This window comes from Leptodactylus fuscus, chromosome 6, assembly GCF_031893055.1.
Source record: "Leptodactylus fuscus isolate aLepFus1 chromosome 6, aLepFus1.hap2, whole genome shotgun sequence".
Lineage (NCBI taxonomy): Eukaryota > Metazoa > Chordata > Amphibia > Anura > Leptodactylidae > Leptodactylus > Leptodactylus fuscus.
This window is the reverse complement of record NC_134270.1, coordinates 65,293,092-65,310,186: the sequence shown is the minus strand read 5'-3', so window position 1 is coordinate 65,310,186 and position 17,095 is coordinate 65,293,092. Positions and strand designations below refer to the sequence as shown.

The 17,095-nt window shown below is 39.7% G+C and overlaps 1 protein-coding gene across 1 annotated transcript in view; it reads right to left on the bottom strand.

The window, feature by feature from the left end:
* The window catches only part of ADAMTS15 (ADAM metallopeptidase with thrombospondin type 1 motif 15), a 45,780-nt gene that overhangs the window by 18,039 nt on the left and 10,646 nt on the right, over nucleotides 1-17,095 (bottom strand). The window lies entirely within an intron of this gene.

Sequence of the window (17,095 nt, the reverse complement as noted above, 5' to 3'; positions counted from 1 at the left end):
TAGTTGCTTTCTTATATTGTCCTTTCCCATGTAATAGAGCATAATAGTGTTTGGAATTGTGCACACTATGGAATTACACACTATGATTTTTGCCAGGTTGATTGTTTAAATTCCTCTGTTCTTTGGCAGATTATCTGTTGTTTGTGGCCAAGGTCCAGTTATGAGAACAAAGTCTATTAAAGTGCATGTCTGAGCCTTGCCAATGGAGACCTGCCATTTACTAGCTCCATAATGTGGAGGAGGGGAAAAGAAACATGGCTTACAACCTCAACCACTCAGCCCAAAATCACAAGGACTCACATGGAAACAGTAAGTAGTGCCGCCCTGAACAACAGTAAATGATTACTGTCTGGACTAATAGTAAATAGGGGGATAATCTGAACCAATACTAAATGATCATCATCTGGACCAATAGAATGGCGCTCTCTTGTCCCACAGGGAAAGGTGATCACCTACATAGTAGTAAATGGAGCAATAGTAAATGGTAAGCAAATGGACCAATAATAAATAGTAATCACCTGAATCAATAAAAAATTATGACCACATGGACCAATAGTAAATGATCACTTGGACCAACTGTCATAGTAAATAATAACCTTCTAGAAAATAAGTATTGACCACCAGAACAACAGTAAAGATGGGTCCATGACAAATGGAGGTGATCCCCTGAACCAACAGTATATGATGGCCAACCATACATGATAATTACATCGAGCAATGGGAAATGATGACCACCCGTACCAAAATTAAATATTAATATAAAATGGTGATCATCTTACCCAATAGTAAATGGTGACCAGCTGGACACATAGTAAATAATGATGACATGGACCAATAGTAAATAGAGATCAACCAGACCTATAATAAATATGATCAGTAAGACCAATAGTAAGTACAGAGCACTTGAGCAATAGTAAAGTGTAATCACCTGAACCAACTGGAAATGATAATATATCTGGATTACCAATAAGTGATGAACAAAAACATGAAAAAACCTGATAAAAGAATATTAGTCAGAATAATTTAGCAGAATTGTGACTGGAGTATACGGCATTATGGAACAGCAAAAGTTTGACTTCAGGTCTGAATAAGACCGGACTATAAGATATTACATAACAGCAGAAGGTGGTATGTAGCTCTGGATGTGGCTGGAGTATAAGAAATTACGTAACAGCAGAAGGTTGTATGTAGCTGTGGATGTGACTGGAGTATAAGACATTACATAACAGCAGAAGGTTGTATGGAGCTCTGGATGTGGCTGGAGTATAAGACATTACATAACAGCAGAAGGTTGTATGTAGCTCTGGATGTGACTGGAGTATAAGACATTACGTAACAGCAGAAGATTGTATGTAGCTCTGGATGTGAATGGAGTATAAGACATTACGTAACAGCAGAAGGTGGTATGTAGCTCTGGATGTGACTGGAGTATAAGACATTGCGTAACAGCAGAAGGTGGTATGTAGCTCTGGATGTGACTGGAGTATAAGACATTATGTAACAACAGAAGGTGGTATGTAGCTCTGAATGTGACTGGAGTATAAGACATTACGTTACAGCAGAAGGTGGTATGTAGCTCTGGATGTGAATGGAGTATAAGACATTACGTAACAGCAGAAGGTTGAATGCAGCTCTGGATGTGACTAGTATATATGGCATGATTTAACATTTAAATGCAACCCTGTGTGTGACTTGAGTAAAAACAGAGTAATTCAGGATCAGAATAAGGTAAGAACAGCAGAGGATTTACCCAGGGTTACATGGAGATTTATCCTGTAAGTGCTGTGTTTTATGTTTTATAGACAGATTTGTGTTTCACGTTTCCTTTAATTCCCGTCGTGTCTGTGTTTGAAGTGTTATATCACATAGCTTCCTAATTCTCTTCCTCTTACTGGGTGCCCTGGGCGGTGTAATCTACCTGGGCCCACTCCACCCTCTCTACATATAACTGTCCTCTGGCTGACCCCCCATCCCGACCTGCTGTACCACAACCCCACCTCTGCAGGTAACACATTCCTGTATGGCAGCAAGTCCTGGCATTCCCTCCTCCATGTACACAGGACAGGACATGGCCAACTAACCCACCTGAATGGGCTGGAGGCCATTGTTTCTTAAAGGGACACTTATTCTTAAGACTACAGAATTAATTTACCCAAAATGACTTGGCTAATTTACCCAAAATCTTGTTCAGGTTATATTACTGGAGGTTATCTATCTATCTATCTATCTATCTATCTATCTATCTATCTATCTATCTATCTATCTATCTATCTATCCTGAGACTCTGTATGTGCTATCCTTGTCTCTCCATATCTGTCTTTCATAAAGTGTTGTGCAAAAGTTTTAGGCAGGAGATTGCTTTCAAAAATAGAATTGCTAATAGTTTATTTTTGTCAATTAATAAAATGCAAATTGAATGAACAAAGAGAAATATCACATCAATATTTGGTGTGCCCACCCTGTAGAGAAGGAGTCTTGAACATGATGACCCCCACGAAGTCATGATCTCAACATCAACAAGTCTATCTGGGATTACATGAAGAGACAGAAGGATTTCAGCAAGTGTACATCCATCAAAGATCTGTGATTAGTTGCCCAAGATGTTTCGAACAACCTCCATTTCAAGTTTCTTCAAAAACTGTGTGCAAATGTATCTAGACGAATTGATGCTATTTTGAAGGAAAAGGGATAGGTTTGCTGAAATCCTGTCTTCTCTTCATCTTTGACAGACTTGCTGATGCTGAGATCAGGACTTTGTGGGGGTCATATCATCCAGAACTTCTCTAAAGGGTAGTCACCCCAAATATTGATGTGATTTTGATTTCCCTTTGTTCATTCAATTTGCATTTTATTAATTGACACAAATAAACTATTAGCAATTCTATTTTGAAAGTATTCTTCCTTTGCAGCATTTTTTTCACACCTGCCTAAAACTTTTGCATACCACTGTGTATACCCAAATATAGTCATGTCTGAAATATTGAGATGCCTTGCTCTCTACAACTCTGAGAGTATTCGACTATGGACTTAACGTACTGATACAGCATTTTGATTCCCCCTTTGTTGAAATATAGATACATCTACTTATAAAACATTGTGTCATTTGATAAATTTAACACCAATGACTCCAATGCAGACTCCAGAAAACTGACTTTAAAAATTCCTACAATGATAAATCTCCCTAAGGAACTGAATTACACCATGTATCATACACCAGAGCTGCACCCACTATTCTGGTGGTGAAATCAGTGAAGGTGATTTTATTAGGACCAGAGTATTGAACACCGGGAAACAAAGCTTGACATTTATAATGAGATGTATGCTATACATAAGACGCATTCGCCAGTAGGGTTGTGTACCTAGATTCAAATGGACACCAGCTCATAGTGTAGATTTCTGCATACATGATGATAGATCTAGTGAGGCTACTGGCCCTGCCCACGCTGTGCCCCCTTATAGGAATAGAAAAGGGGCATAATTTGACTTAAGCAAAAAAATTGCAACTTTGTATGCCAGAAAACTGGAGTATAAATAATATGATAAATGCATGATAAATTTGCCCTATTGTGTACATATAGAATGTTACCCTGTGCTGATCCTGAGTTACATCTTGCATTATACTTCTGACTATTCTGGGCTATTCTGGTGGGGGAGTCGCTATATACATACATTATATTACTATGTACTGATCCTGAGATACATCTTGTATTATACTTCTGACTATTCTGGACTATTCCGGTGGTGGGGTCACTATATACATACATTATATTACCCTGTACTGATCCTGGGTTACATCTTGTATTATACTTCTGACTATTCTGGACTATTCTGGTGGGGGAGTCACTATATACATACATTTATATTAACCTGTACTGATCCTGAGTTACATCTTGCATTATACTTCTGATTATTCTAGACTATTCTGGTGGGGGAGTCACTATATACATACATTATATTACCCTGTACTGATCCTGAGTTACATCTTGCATTATAAGTCAGACTATTATGGACTATTCTGGTGGGGTAGTCGCTATATACATATATTAAATTACTCTGTACTGATCCTGAGTTACATCTTGCATTATACGTTGGACTATTCTGGATTATTTTGGTGGTGGAGTCACTATATACATATTTTATATTACCCTGTACTGATCCTGAGTTACATCTTGCATTATACATCAGTCTATTCTGGACTATTCCGGTGGTGGAGTCGCTAAATACATACATTATATTACCCTGTACTGATCCTGAGTTACATCTTGCATTATACTTCTGACTATTCTGGATTATTCTGGTGGGGGAGTCGCTATATACATACTTTATATTACCCTGTACTGATCCTGAGTTACATCTTGCATTATACTTCTGACTATTCTGGACTATTTTTCTGGTAAAGACACTGGATTAGATTTATTATACCTTGTACGTCAGTTTTCTGACATAGAGGGCATAAAAAGTCACGCATTTTTTAAGTGTACTCTGCCTTTCCTGGAAAGGGGGCATGGCAAGGTTGAGGAGGGGGTGTCTCTGATTTATCATCATTTATGCCTGAAATCTGGTGTAAGTGATGCAGAACACACACTCCATCTGCCACACTATGTCACAGTGTGTGTGAGACCCTTGGCCTCTATAGAGCTACTTTTCCTCCCATCTCCACTATATATTCTTTATACACAGTATACTGCTATAAGCTGCTCTGCAAGATGGAGAAGGTCTGTGTCATTTTGTTTACATGTCTAAGATGTGGATAATCTTATTTCCTGCAAGAAAGTGTCATTATGTTGTCAGAACAATGAGATAATAACATCCTGATCTTAGTCTCTTCTGTCTCCTTTATGACAGCTTTTTAGAAGGTGCAGAACTGAATTACAGGTGGAGACACAAATGTGATTTATCAAGTAATCAGTAAAGGAAGAATTATGGTTTCTGAAGGAAGTGACCAGCCACCTTTACCATCATTCCTTAGAGATCAATATCAATTGACCCTGAATGTTTTATGGACTTTATCATAGATCACTGTTAGACTGGAACATGCTGGGCTCTGCAGTTAAAGATGATGTGGAGTTGTCTTCTGCTGGAGTTTTGGTTCCTTGTTGTAAGAATGTAGTATTCCACTGGGAGCTCTAAGAAAAGATTAATATTTTGTGCATGCTTTTGAGAAACTATGTCTGCACTGTTGGGTATAGGTAGCAGAGCTGAGTATACGGTAAAGCAGGGACGAAGCAGAAGAGTAGATAGACAAGTCAATGTACAGTAATGCAGATGTAGCAGAGTCCAGTATACTCTTCTGTATCTTCCCTGCTATGCCATAGGAATGAATGGACACAGCCGGCGCGCAGGGGGTTAAGCGGCCGGACACCGGCACAGGCTGTGTGCCGGCTGCATCCATTCATTCCTATGGGAGCTTGCTATTCGAAACAGTAGTTTCGAATAGTACTCGCTCATCTCTAGTAGCTATCATTGTTAGCTTTTCCCACAATGCTTGGCCAGTTACAAAGCATTGTGGGAAATAACCTCCGACCTCGATCCCACCTAAAACGATCAGGATTGGAATTCCAATCGTGAAATTTACTCGATCGCCGATTGGAATCCGATCTTTTCCAATCCCAATCGCTCAAACCTACTTACAACAACTAGGACATGTTTCGATGGTTATTCTACCACCACCATCAAGTACCCCTCAGGTTCCATGAGCCTGTACCAGTCCAGGAGAAGTGCTTGAGATTCTAGCCACCCTGACCATGTACCATTATTCCGAGCCTTCTGGCCTTTTTCAATGGGTTGCTGTAATTTGGGACCATTACTGTGTTAGGGTGTGAGCTAGAGGGTTCACCCACATCTGGATTATGTTTCCCTGCAAAGGGCTAGAAGAGTAAATGAAACAACACTTGGATCATAAAGGATGTAGTTCCTAAAATGTAGGAGTGTACTGGTGATAAACAGAAAGTAGATGTTTCTAAGCAAAGAGCCATTGTTTATTTCACTTAAAATAGATAGGAAGATGAGCCCTCCAATTCCAGGAGGAGAGCTGTGACGATAAGTTCTGTGTGTGCCCTGGATGAGGCACAGATTAGGACCACCTGGATAAGTGACGTTTGTATGATTCGTGAAGCATCATCAGCTCTATATACTGTATAACTATGGTCAATTCATTTATAGATGTCTAAACCCACTATGTTCTTTACTGTTAACTGTTTTAGAGATGTCAAGATTTAATACATAGGATGTTGGCTTGTGGTGCTAAATCAGAACCACAATGAATGGGAGGTAAGCTCTGAAAAACCAGCCCAGCCATTACACAGAGCTGTGTTAGTTCAGGTTCTAGTGGCTGCTGTCATCAGCTGATCAGTGGAGGAGTCTGGTTTTGGATCCCCACCAATAGAATAGGATAAGTCATCAATATTTTCAACCCAGAAAACCCCTTTAAGGCACGAATGCCAGCTGTTCCCACATTGACCACATGGAGCCATAAAGGAGCTATGTCCAGGGAGGTCTGACCACATTAAGCTGTTTAGACAGGAATCATCTTTGTACAAAAGCAGAACAAGGGCACTTGCTCCTCTATATTTACTGGCTGATTCATATAGAGAAGGCCGCAGTATTTCAGTGAAGCCATATCCAGCAGGCAGTTACTCTCCAGGTGTCATTCCTGTTATGTAGAATATGTGAGACTAATGTACTTTTCAGCATGATGTAGTTACTTGACAGACTGGACAGGGAGTTTACTTCATGGTCTCATAATTCTGATGACACTGCAAGGAGAATAAGATGTACTGAAGAGCAAAAAGGTAACAGTGTTCTGAACTTTTGATTTTCAAGCTCCATATCTCACCATCCACTACAGCTTCAATTATGAGACTTCCATCATTTTATAGACAATCATCTTGGCTATCTCATACATAAGTTTGACTTGCAACTATTTAGCATATGATTGGTTCTGCAGATTCTGGTCATGTAACTGAATTATTACTGTTTTGCTCCTAAAATCTAAATTAAAATTTTTATTATTATGTTAATCCAACTTTGGCTTTCAACACTGCGTGAATCCTTCTGGGCATACTCTTGATCAGACTCAAGCATGTCTCAACTGCAATGTGATCCCAGTTCCCAATGTTGGTAAACACTGGTCGACTCACTATGGTACGAATACAGCTTTTTCTTCAACTCTACCCACAAGTGTTGGATTGGGTTGAGTTCTGAGAACCAATCCAGCACCTCTACTTCATTGCCATTGAACCATTTCTTCACTTTGGGTCATTGTCCTGCTGGAATACTATGTCGTCCTTTTCATACCCATAGTACTTGAGAGTACAAATTAACTCATCTTGTAGGAAACATATACCTCAGCTTCAAGTCCCCCTTCGATCCCGGTTCAACGTCTTTGGTAGTGGAACAACCCCATATCAGGCTTCCTCCACAAACCTTACAGTTCCTTTAATTTCTCAATCTGTTAGCCCCCTGTTTCCCTGTTTCTTCCAGACCTATTTGTACCCATCAGAAACCAGTCTATTGACATTTGTCTTCTTCCTCCAAATCACCTATTTCCAATCTTCTAATGTCCGCTTTTCATACTTTTTTGAAAACTTGAGCCGATGCTTCTTATGACAATTTTGAAGTCGAGGATTTCTGACCTTTTTTTCAGGCCACCATTCCAGACTTTTGTAACACATGTCGCGCAGTGATTGCATGTACGTATGTGATCTCATTATTACAAATCCTACGAGCAACCTCCACTGCCGTGTTTGTTGCACCAGAACTGATAGAACTTGTGATGGCTGGCTTTTTAACACCAATATTTTGCCTGGACATCCATTTCTTGACTTTTTAATGGATGGATGGACTTCATCTCATACTCTTCCAACTGTCAGGGCACTTGCATGTTGAGTTTTGGAAAATTTCTTGGCCGAGAGACCAATATAAATGAGCTAGATGATGCTGTTTCTTGGTAAATCTTCTTCAATGCTGATCCTTTATTTCACTTGGGAATCAACCTGATAACACACTGAATGTGAGAACACGGTATAATTTGTAGTATACAAGAAGAAAAAGATTTTTCCACCACCAGGAGCAAAACAGTAACAATACAGTTACATGACAAGAATCTGCATACCTAATTATATGCTAAATAGTTGCAAGTAAAATTTATGTATGAGATAGCCAAGATAATTGTCTATAAAATGATAGTAGTCTCATGTTCGAAGCTGTAGTGGATGTTGAGATACGGAGTCTGAAAGTTAAAAGTTCAAAACATGGTTTGTGAAGGGTTAAAATGGTATTATATCCAGTACTTTGGGGGGGGGGGGAGTGGCAGGATTGGGGGGTGGGTTGCTTGTGACCCTTGACTGACTTAAGGGGCTCTTGAATCTTTTAAACAAAACATGATGCTGACATAAAGAATTGAGGTGGGCAGGTTGAGGCACAGCTCACTGTCACTCAGCGCTCATCCAGGTCTGTCAGCACTTTCTCTATATTATCTGCAGCTCCCTTTCCTAGTGCGATGCTCTGCAGGTCTCCTGGGCAGGCCAGGATGTTTGTGAAAGCATGTTTTACATTGTAGCAATTAAATACACAGCTAAAAGATAAAGTTTCCTTCTATGTTGTTGTGCTCGCACGCAATAGGGCTGATGGTGCCTTCCAGGGTCTGGGGTCATGTACAGCAGGTTCACTTGTTCCATGTATTATGGGGTTAAGCAGCTGCTGTACATCTGACAACTCCAGGCAGAGGATATGTCAGATTGACAGTCATAATTATTGTGGGATCCAACTATGTGAGTTTAGTATATATATCCATCGGCATTCTCCCGGAGGATCTTACTGAGAATAGAGAAAAAACGCCTTACTCCTGAAGCTTGCACTAACACTAGAATGGGGTCCCTATGCTTGAGCATGACATGATAGAGATGATTCCTTTGGCTTCTACAAGCCTGTATTAAGGTGCGTCCATGTTCAAATAGAATAAATCACAATCAACTGTATAAACCTGCGTAGGGTAATTTTCATCAACAAGGAAAGAAGGGTAAATGCCTTCAATCCCTCAGTGTGGAGAAGGGTAGAATGATCCTGAACCACAAAAGAGAACCCATTTAGATTTGTGCTACAGAACCCCTCATTTTCTTTATGAACACCCTCTCCAAGCGAACCAAAGAAGAGATGGCAAATGAATCTGCATTGTTGACATTAACCCTGCAGCTTCTCTCTGCCAGTCAGAATCCATCTTTGTTCCAGGTCTGATATTCATGGACCAGGCAGCTGAGGATGAAGCTTTTGGGTTCCTGGATCTGATTAAAATTCTGGAAAGTGGTCTTTACAATCCAGGTTTTTGTTATTGAGACCTGTTCAAATAGAACTGTCCAGACATTAAAGGCACAAACATATTGGGGCAGATTTACTACTGTGGTTACGACTCAATCCTGGCATTAAATTTGCCAAAATGTGATTCTGGTGCATCTAGTTTGACATAAAATTCTTCAACTTGCTCAGCAAGTCAGCATATATTAACAGAGAATAGGTGCGGCGTAGTGTGATAAAATTTTGACATAAAATTGTGTCCTAAATTAATCAATTGAACCAACTAAGAAACGCGCTTCTGACTGTGAAGAGTTATCGGTATAGATAGCTCTTTCCGGGGCACATAACAGGAAAGCAAAGAGTGTGCTGAATTCAGCGCACAGTCGACTCTCCAGCAGTTTATAGAACTGCATGTGCCCAAATCAGTGAAAGGTCCTCTTTAATTTCTCTGGTTTTTTTCATATGCTTTTAGGGGTGTAAACAGTGATTGACAGTTATCTCTGTATGCACAGTTATAGAGGGGAGTCTATTATTCAATGTTAGGTCCGATCACTGGACTCAATTACTCCTTCATACATATAACAGAGAAATACAAAGATAAATGACACATTATACTAAATGTTTCCCCATAAAATTATATAATCACTCTGCTCCGCTCCTCCTTCTCTATAACATGATGTTGCCGGCAGATTAGACTGCATTTTCATGTTGGCAGGTTCCCTTTAAGGGACGATTTTCCGTGCATTGCATGGCAGTTGTCCACATTTACAAAGTGTGAGAAATGCTGCAATTGTTCTACATGCTATTTTTGTGCAAAAATTTTGACTTTTTCTCGTTCTCCAACACACTGTAATAAATCTAGTGCCTATTTTAGGGAGTCTGTGAGGTCTAAAGTAAATCCTATACCAATAATGCTGTGTGCCATGCTGGGGATTTCATAGAAGTAGAAGCATACCTGTGTGGTCACAGACCAATGAAGCAATGCAAAGATAATGTAAGTGCATCGGGGGTGTTGCCTTGTTTTGGAGCCAAAGAAACCTGTAGCTGTCTGTAGGTAAATCTGACAAGTTAGACCTGTCGACAAGTGAACTAACAGGCTTATCCATAGAAATGATCCATAGAAAGATGATTTTCTCTGCTTTGTTTTGTTAGTTTGTGGCTACAAAGGTATGTTTCAGCCCTTATTAAAGACCCCTACTTTTCACTATTATTGATTTGGGAGACATTTTGCACATGGCAGACTCTCTGTAATCCTCACAATTAGTAAATGTGGGCACTAACCCAATCACATTCCTCGTGAACGCACAAGGCGCCCGCTTCTTGACCCCTTCTTCTCAGCATCAGACTGACCCCATTGACACAGCACTCAGCACCAATCTTTGATGTGAAGAAATGAAAGAGGCAAATCCTATTGTAACTACAATATACCCACACATCCAATTTGCAGGAACCTCCTGTGGTCCCCGGCAGAGTGGCCATCATAGAAGCTTTCTTTCCATGATGACAGGACAATGGCTTGGTGCCCAACACCTGCCCTAGTCACTGACCCCAATGTGGGATAGCAGCAGGTTTTGGGGTAAGGGGCGACAAGACTTCAGGTTCTGAGATGCGGAGCATACTGGATTTATAGGACAGAATTAGTGGAATGAGATGGAGGAATTGGCATCCATTATGTTTCCCAGCACAAACCTTGCTGCCCGTTACCTCATAGTATGAGGCGTCATCGTCTGTTAGTTATAAAAAAAAAAAAAAAAAAAAAAAAAGCAAAACAGCTCAACTGGCTTGAACAAATCGTAGAACAGCAGTGCACATCACACCATTATGTGTCATCTCCTCCAGCATGTTCTGTGCAATACTCATCTATTCATAGTATCCCTCTATAGAGAAATCAAGGAGCTAAACCCTACTTATGTTTAGCACCCTTTTGTCTGTGGTCGTGCCTGGTACTGCAGCTTAACCTCATTCATATGAATGAATATATGAATGACGAATCTTTCCTTTTAGTTCCCCCCAACCCTTGATGTAACTTTACATCCAGGCACTGAGGTTGGTAAAGCACCTTGACAGTCATCGCACAAGCTCAGAATCAGCACACGCCAGTACTCAGCAATGATTCGCAGGTAGACTCTCTCTGTAAGAGCTGAGATTGTTAATAAAGCCATGGATATTTAACCCTATAGATGCCACAACCAATGCTGATAGGCTTCTCTGCTATTGCACTGGCATCTGCGTAATGTAATTGTGGTGCCAACGGTTTTTATGGCAGCACAGGCCTTCTACTGCTGAACTGTCCAGAGATGAAAAAATTGAACACTATTATAACTCTTATGTCATGCCAACAGTAAAGCATCCTGAGAACATTCATGCGTGGTGTCATCCAAGGAAGCGAGCTTACTCCCAATTTTGCCTAAGAACACTACCATTAATAGAGAATGGTATCAAAAAGTGTTGCAAAAGTGTTCAAAAAAACCCCCACAAAAAACATCAAACCATACCTGCCCCAGAAATTAAGAAAAGATAATCAATAATATGGTTCTTAGAAGGCATAGATAGGAAATTAAATATGTTTAAGGCGGGAAAAAACGTGATACGCTGCCACCGTGGTTTTTCCTGCAATGCTTTTTTACTGCAGCTTACTACGTAGACCCTTAATCTAAAAAAAATTTTATGTGCAAAGATTGTCAAAGATAAAAATGGACATATTTGGAATTGCCATAATTGTACCAACATGTAGAATAAAGGTCAAATCTACCTGATTGGAACCTGACTGGCCTCAGCGGTCACGTGTGGCAAGGACATCCGCTAGCTGAAGCAAGAGTTGGACTGGTGAGTATGATTTTTTATATGTTTTATCTTCTCTGGCCTCTTGCCCAAGTCCTGAGATTTCTGGATTCCTTTAACTATTTTCCTTGGCTCAGGAATGGACACACTTTGGTGTTTTTTTATTATACATGTCGTTTGGAGAGGCTATAACATATATATATATATATATATATATATATATATATATATATATATATATATGTCCTTGCAGGGTTAATGATGGACCGCCTGGATGTATAGTCAAAGGGCAGTCCGAAATCAGTTAGTGTACATAAATAGCCAAGGTACTACATGCTATGCACCACATTTATTATGTGTTTTAGATACTTTATTTGCCTTGTCTACAAGGGGCTGAGGTTTACTGGGAAAGGGCATAGTTTTCAAATAAGTGGGTGATGATAAGATGCAATAACATGCACTATATATGCAGTATAGGTGGTATAACATTAGGAAAGGCAGTACTGCATTCATCATCTAGCCTCAGACACTGTGATAAATCAGTTTTGTTTTTTTTGTTTAATCCAAGATTTTCTAAACTTTAAACAGTAAATCGGGGAAAGTGGCAACCAGCTCCCTTTATCTGTGTGCCAAGGATGGAGAAAACCTCTGAAAGGCATCCCTTACCATAGCCTTGACTTTCATCATGATTATGAGATGCTAACCCTAAAGCTGGCCATACACATTACATGTCAACTGAATCCCATGGTTTTGGTGGGACCATCCAACTGTCTGATGTGAATGGGGTGCTCCTGACTCTCCCCCTGCAACAAGTGACAGGAGAAATAAAAACTGAGTCAGATATCAGCCTGATTCTTCTGATCTCATAGAGATACTATAAACTGCTGCTCTCCTCTTCAGTACTCATGTACTTTATGCAATGTTCTGCTAAGTATGTTTGTGTATGGGGAGCTTGAATGCATGGAAAAGACTGTTTGACCAATAACTATCTTATGTGTATGGGCAGCATTCGTGAGGATTAGATATGGTCTTGCTGCTAAGTCCTTCATTCAAATTTGTCCCATATTTCACACCATTGAGCATCCATATATATAGTCATGTCTGATCTGTCTGACTACAGAGACCCTAGAGGAAGAGTCACAACAAGATGACCTACCATCCTTTACTAAACCACCCCCAAGTGCTTATTAAGGGGACCCTTCCTAAACTTGTTACAATTTTGCACTGAACCTTCTAGTCCACAAGTGCCAAAACAGTTTCCATGGCATTCCCAGACTCATCTGGATTCCCTTATATACTGCAGTTTTTTTATTTTTATTGCATTAATGGGTCAGCTCCAATGAGAGATTCCACCCAGTTGTGTTGCCGGCAGTTTAAGTCCCAGAATCTATGGGTCATCTCTATGTGAATGATTATTATTAATGAAAGGTTCAGCACACATGTTGAGGGTTCAGCGATGACATCCGGCATTACCCTCCAGTGCACATTCACCTATTATAACTGTGATTTGGCCTCTGATGTCTAATCCTGGATGTACATTGTAAAACTTTATGACAAAGTGACTGTATGGCGAAGTGACGGGGCAGCAGGTAGCCCAATAACTGGCAATGTAGAGGCAGGAAGAAGCATCAAGTGAATGAGGATTAAGAAGAGTACTGACTGCAAAACAACCTAATTATCGATTACAGTTTTATCTGTTCCTGGGTAAGCTGAGTGACAATAGATATGACTGCCAATATCCATACTCCTGAATGTCAAACTTGTATTTCGTGCAGCAACATATCCCTCTCATCTGTCAATGCACAGTCAGGTAAAGGGCAGAAATCTAAGTTTGGTGGGATCAATGGAAGCTGTAATGGTGGTAATTCCTACAATACATTTTGCATTGTACATCTGGTGACTGGCATATAAATCTGATAATCTGGTGCTCTACGTCTTTAGCCTGTCATGACACTTTTATTAGCAGGGCCGGCACATGGCTGTCAGGGTATAGGATCATCCTCCTCTTCTTGCACAGATTCCTGACATTCCTGATTCATGGTGATCCCACCGCCTGCAGCTAGTTGGAGAACACAATCATTTGTTTTCTTTCTGACTAATGCTTATTTTATAGAGAGCAGGGACAGTGCAGGCAGATTCAGTACACTATCTAGATTCCTGTCATAAGACTTAAGCCTTTTTTTTTTTGTAAATAACTTCATGTTTTTCTAAATTCACTACTAAGTAGCATATTTCAGTAGGCCTTTCAGATGACTTGCATATTCTTACTATGCCAGTTTATTTTGATGTCCATTAGCTTACAGCTGAAATGGAAAGGAACATGTGGTAGGCACCACTGCATTTGACAAAGTATACAACTATTGATTAAAAAAGCCAAGCCTACAGTTGTTTCATGCTTAGAGCCCAGAATACAACTGTCATGGCCTGATGTCCAATAACCACTATGTCTCCCACCAGTGGGTAGAACTAGAGCCAAGATGCCGTCTGCAGGATGGTAAATCGGCAAATCTGTGCCTTTGTCATACATCATCTACTGTACTCAACAGATCAATCATGTCCCATCATACAAACCAATAAATATGATAATATGTAATGTTTAAGTGTCTAGATATACAGTATAAGTGCCCAGATTTATATCCAACACACAGGACAAGGGACTGTGTAGTGTCCATGTAGATAAGTGAATAAGCCATGTGTCACTTACCATTAAAATCAGGGTAAAAAATATGCAAATCTATTCTCCAGGATGTAATTAGGAGAACAGTGCACTCTGTACGCCGCCCTCTAGAGGGCAGCATCCTTAACATCATGCATGACTCAGTTAAAAAGTCTAATTAATCATGATGCGGATTTAATTGCCAAATTAGTATTTCTATTCCAAAAGGAACAGATTCCCATTAAAATCTGGTGCTGTATTCTCAGCACAGCGGTTCAGTAATTTTTAAGAACATAGCGAATGTACAACGCAAATAAAGCACAAAAATCATTTTAATAACTTTTTATTTGCATAAAGTCACAGGAAATACTACACATTCAATTCAAAATCAGTGATAACATATCTTCAGTTTTGCCTCATAAACTGCATTTTTGATCTCAACCCTAAAGTTCTCTATGGGATTGAGGTCATGGGATAGAACTGGCCACTCCATTACCTCAATCCTATTTGTCTGGAATGAAGATGTTGCTCATTTACTGGCATGTTTTGGGTTATTTTTCTGTTGAAACACATCATTTCAAGGGCATTTCTTCTTCAGAATAAGGGAACATGATCTTCTTAAGCATTCTTATATATTCAAACTGAACAGAATCATCCTTTGCATGCGATAAATAGGCCAAATACCATGAAATGAGAAACACCTATATGATTTTTGCACCACCATGCTTTACTGTTCATTATGGCTTGGAATCAGTACTTGGAGGTGTTTGACATACTGTCCCTAGACCAAAAAAGAACAATTCTGCTTTCATCAGTGCACAAAATGTTGCGCCATTTCTCTTTGGGACAGTCATTGTGTTCCTCAGCAAATTGTAACCTATTCAGGATATGTGTAGGGGATTTCAACAACGGGATTTGTAGGGAAAGGTCCTTGCTGGTAACTTTGCTTCAACTAATATCTTCTAGTAGTAGTAGTATTCACTGGTAACTTCACATCTTCTTTTATCTATCTGGAGATGGTCATTGGCTGAGCCTTAGCCATTTTGCCACCTCCTATCTATTTGAACAGTAGTTCCCCGCTTCTGTCCCAAATCTTTGGAGTGTTAGTTGCTACTTTGAGGCATTTGAGATAATTTTAGCGCAGCGGCCTATCATCTGCTGCACTTCTCTATGTTTTCCCTCTGTAATCTATTTTTTATTAAAAGTACATTTTTTTATCAGAGCAATTTCTGGAACAATCCATTGTCCTCAATTTTTCAGAAGGAAATGCATTATAACCCACATGTTCAACATTTGCCACATTCTTACCCTAAATAAGGACTATTGACCCCTGTCATTGTACAGACTGAATGACTTCCCCAATGTAACTCCTCACTATTATTTTGAACAAACTCCTTACAATAAATGATTCGATTAGGACTCATGCACACAAATTTACCATTGAAATGCATGTGTCCGTACTTTGATCCAAAATTGAGGATCAAACACACTAACCGGGAGTCATCCTAGCCATTTTTACTGACCCAGAGACTGCACATGGTCACCATGGCATTTATGTTCATATTGTTGACTCGGTTTTATTTTCTACTACTCCATTACACTTACAAGTAAATTATTTGCTATATATCACTTCTACCAAAAACTTTCAGATATCAGGTTAACGTGGCTGGACTGCTCTAAAGAACAATAATTTATAGACAGGGCAAAGACGAACAACATGCATAGGTATCAGGCAAGGAATGTTTGATATAGGACAACATATTTTTTTTGGCCAATAGAAAGCTGGCGTCTCCACATGCCTTATGAATACCTTTGACAGCTATTAAGATATATTCCTTGCAGTGTTCAAAGATACTTTTATTATAGCGTTTCTGGAGCAAACATCAGAAATTGCAGGAATTCACTGACAACAGAGAGCAGTAGAACTAGCTGAATAAATCTTACGCAACACTGTGAGATAGATTTCCAGTACCTAAATGCCTTTACCAGTGCCAGCGATGAAGTCAGGACTTATACTGAATTTGTGGCCCAAGTTATCACCACAGGAACTGGTATAATAAATAAACGCTCCACAAACTGAAGTCTAACCAGAAGCCATGATAAACTTACAAGGCAGATTAAAACCAGGAGGTTGAATTAGGAGACTGAATGTTTCTGAGCCAAAAGTCAGACCGACAGGGCAACGTGAGAGCCAAAAACAGGAGAAAAGCAATTTTCCAATAACAAGCCAAAGGTCAGTTCAAGAGGTAACATCAGAGCCAGAATCAGAAGACAAGCAAATTTCCATTAACAAGCCAAAGGTCAAAATAGAAGAATCCTGCACAAATGATCTGGATATGGGAACCACAGGAGATACAACCAAATAGC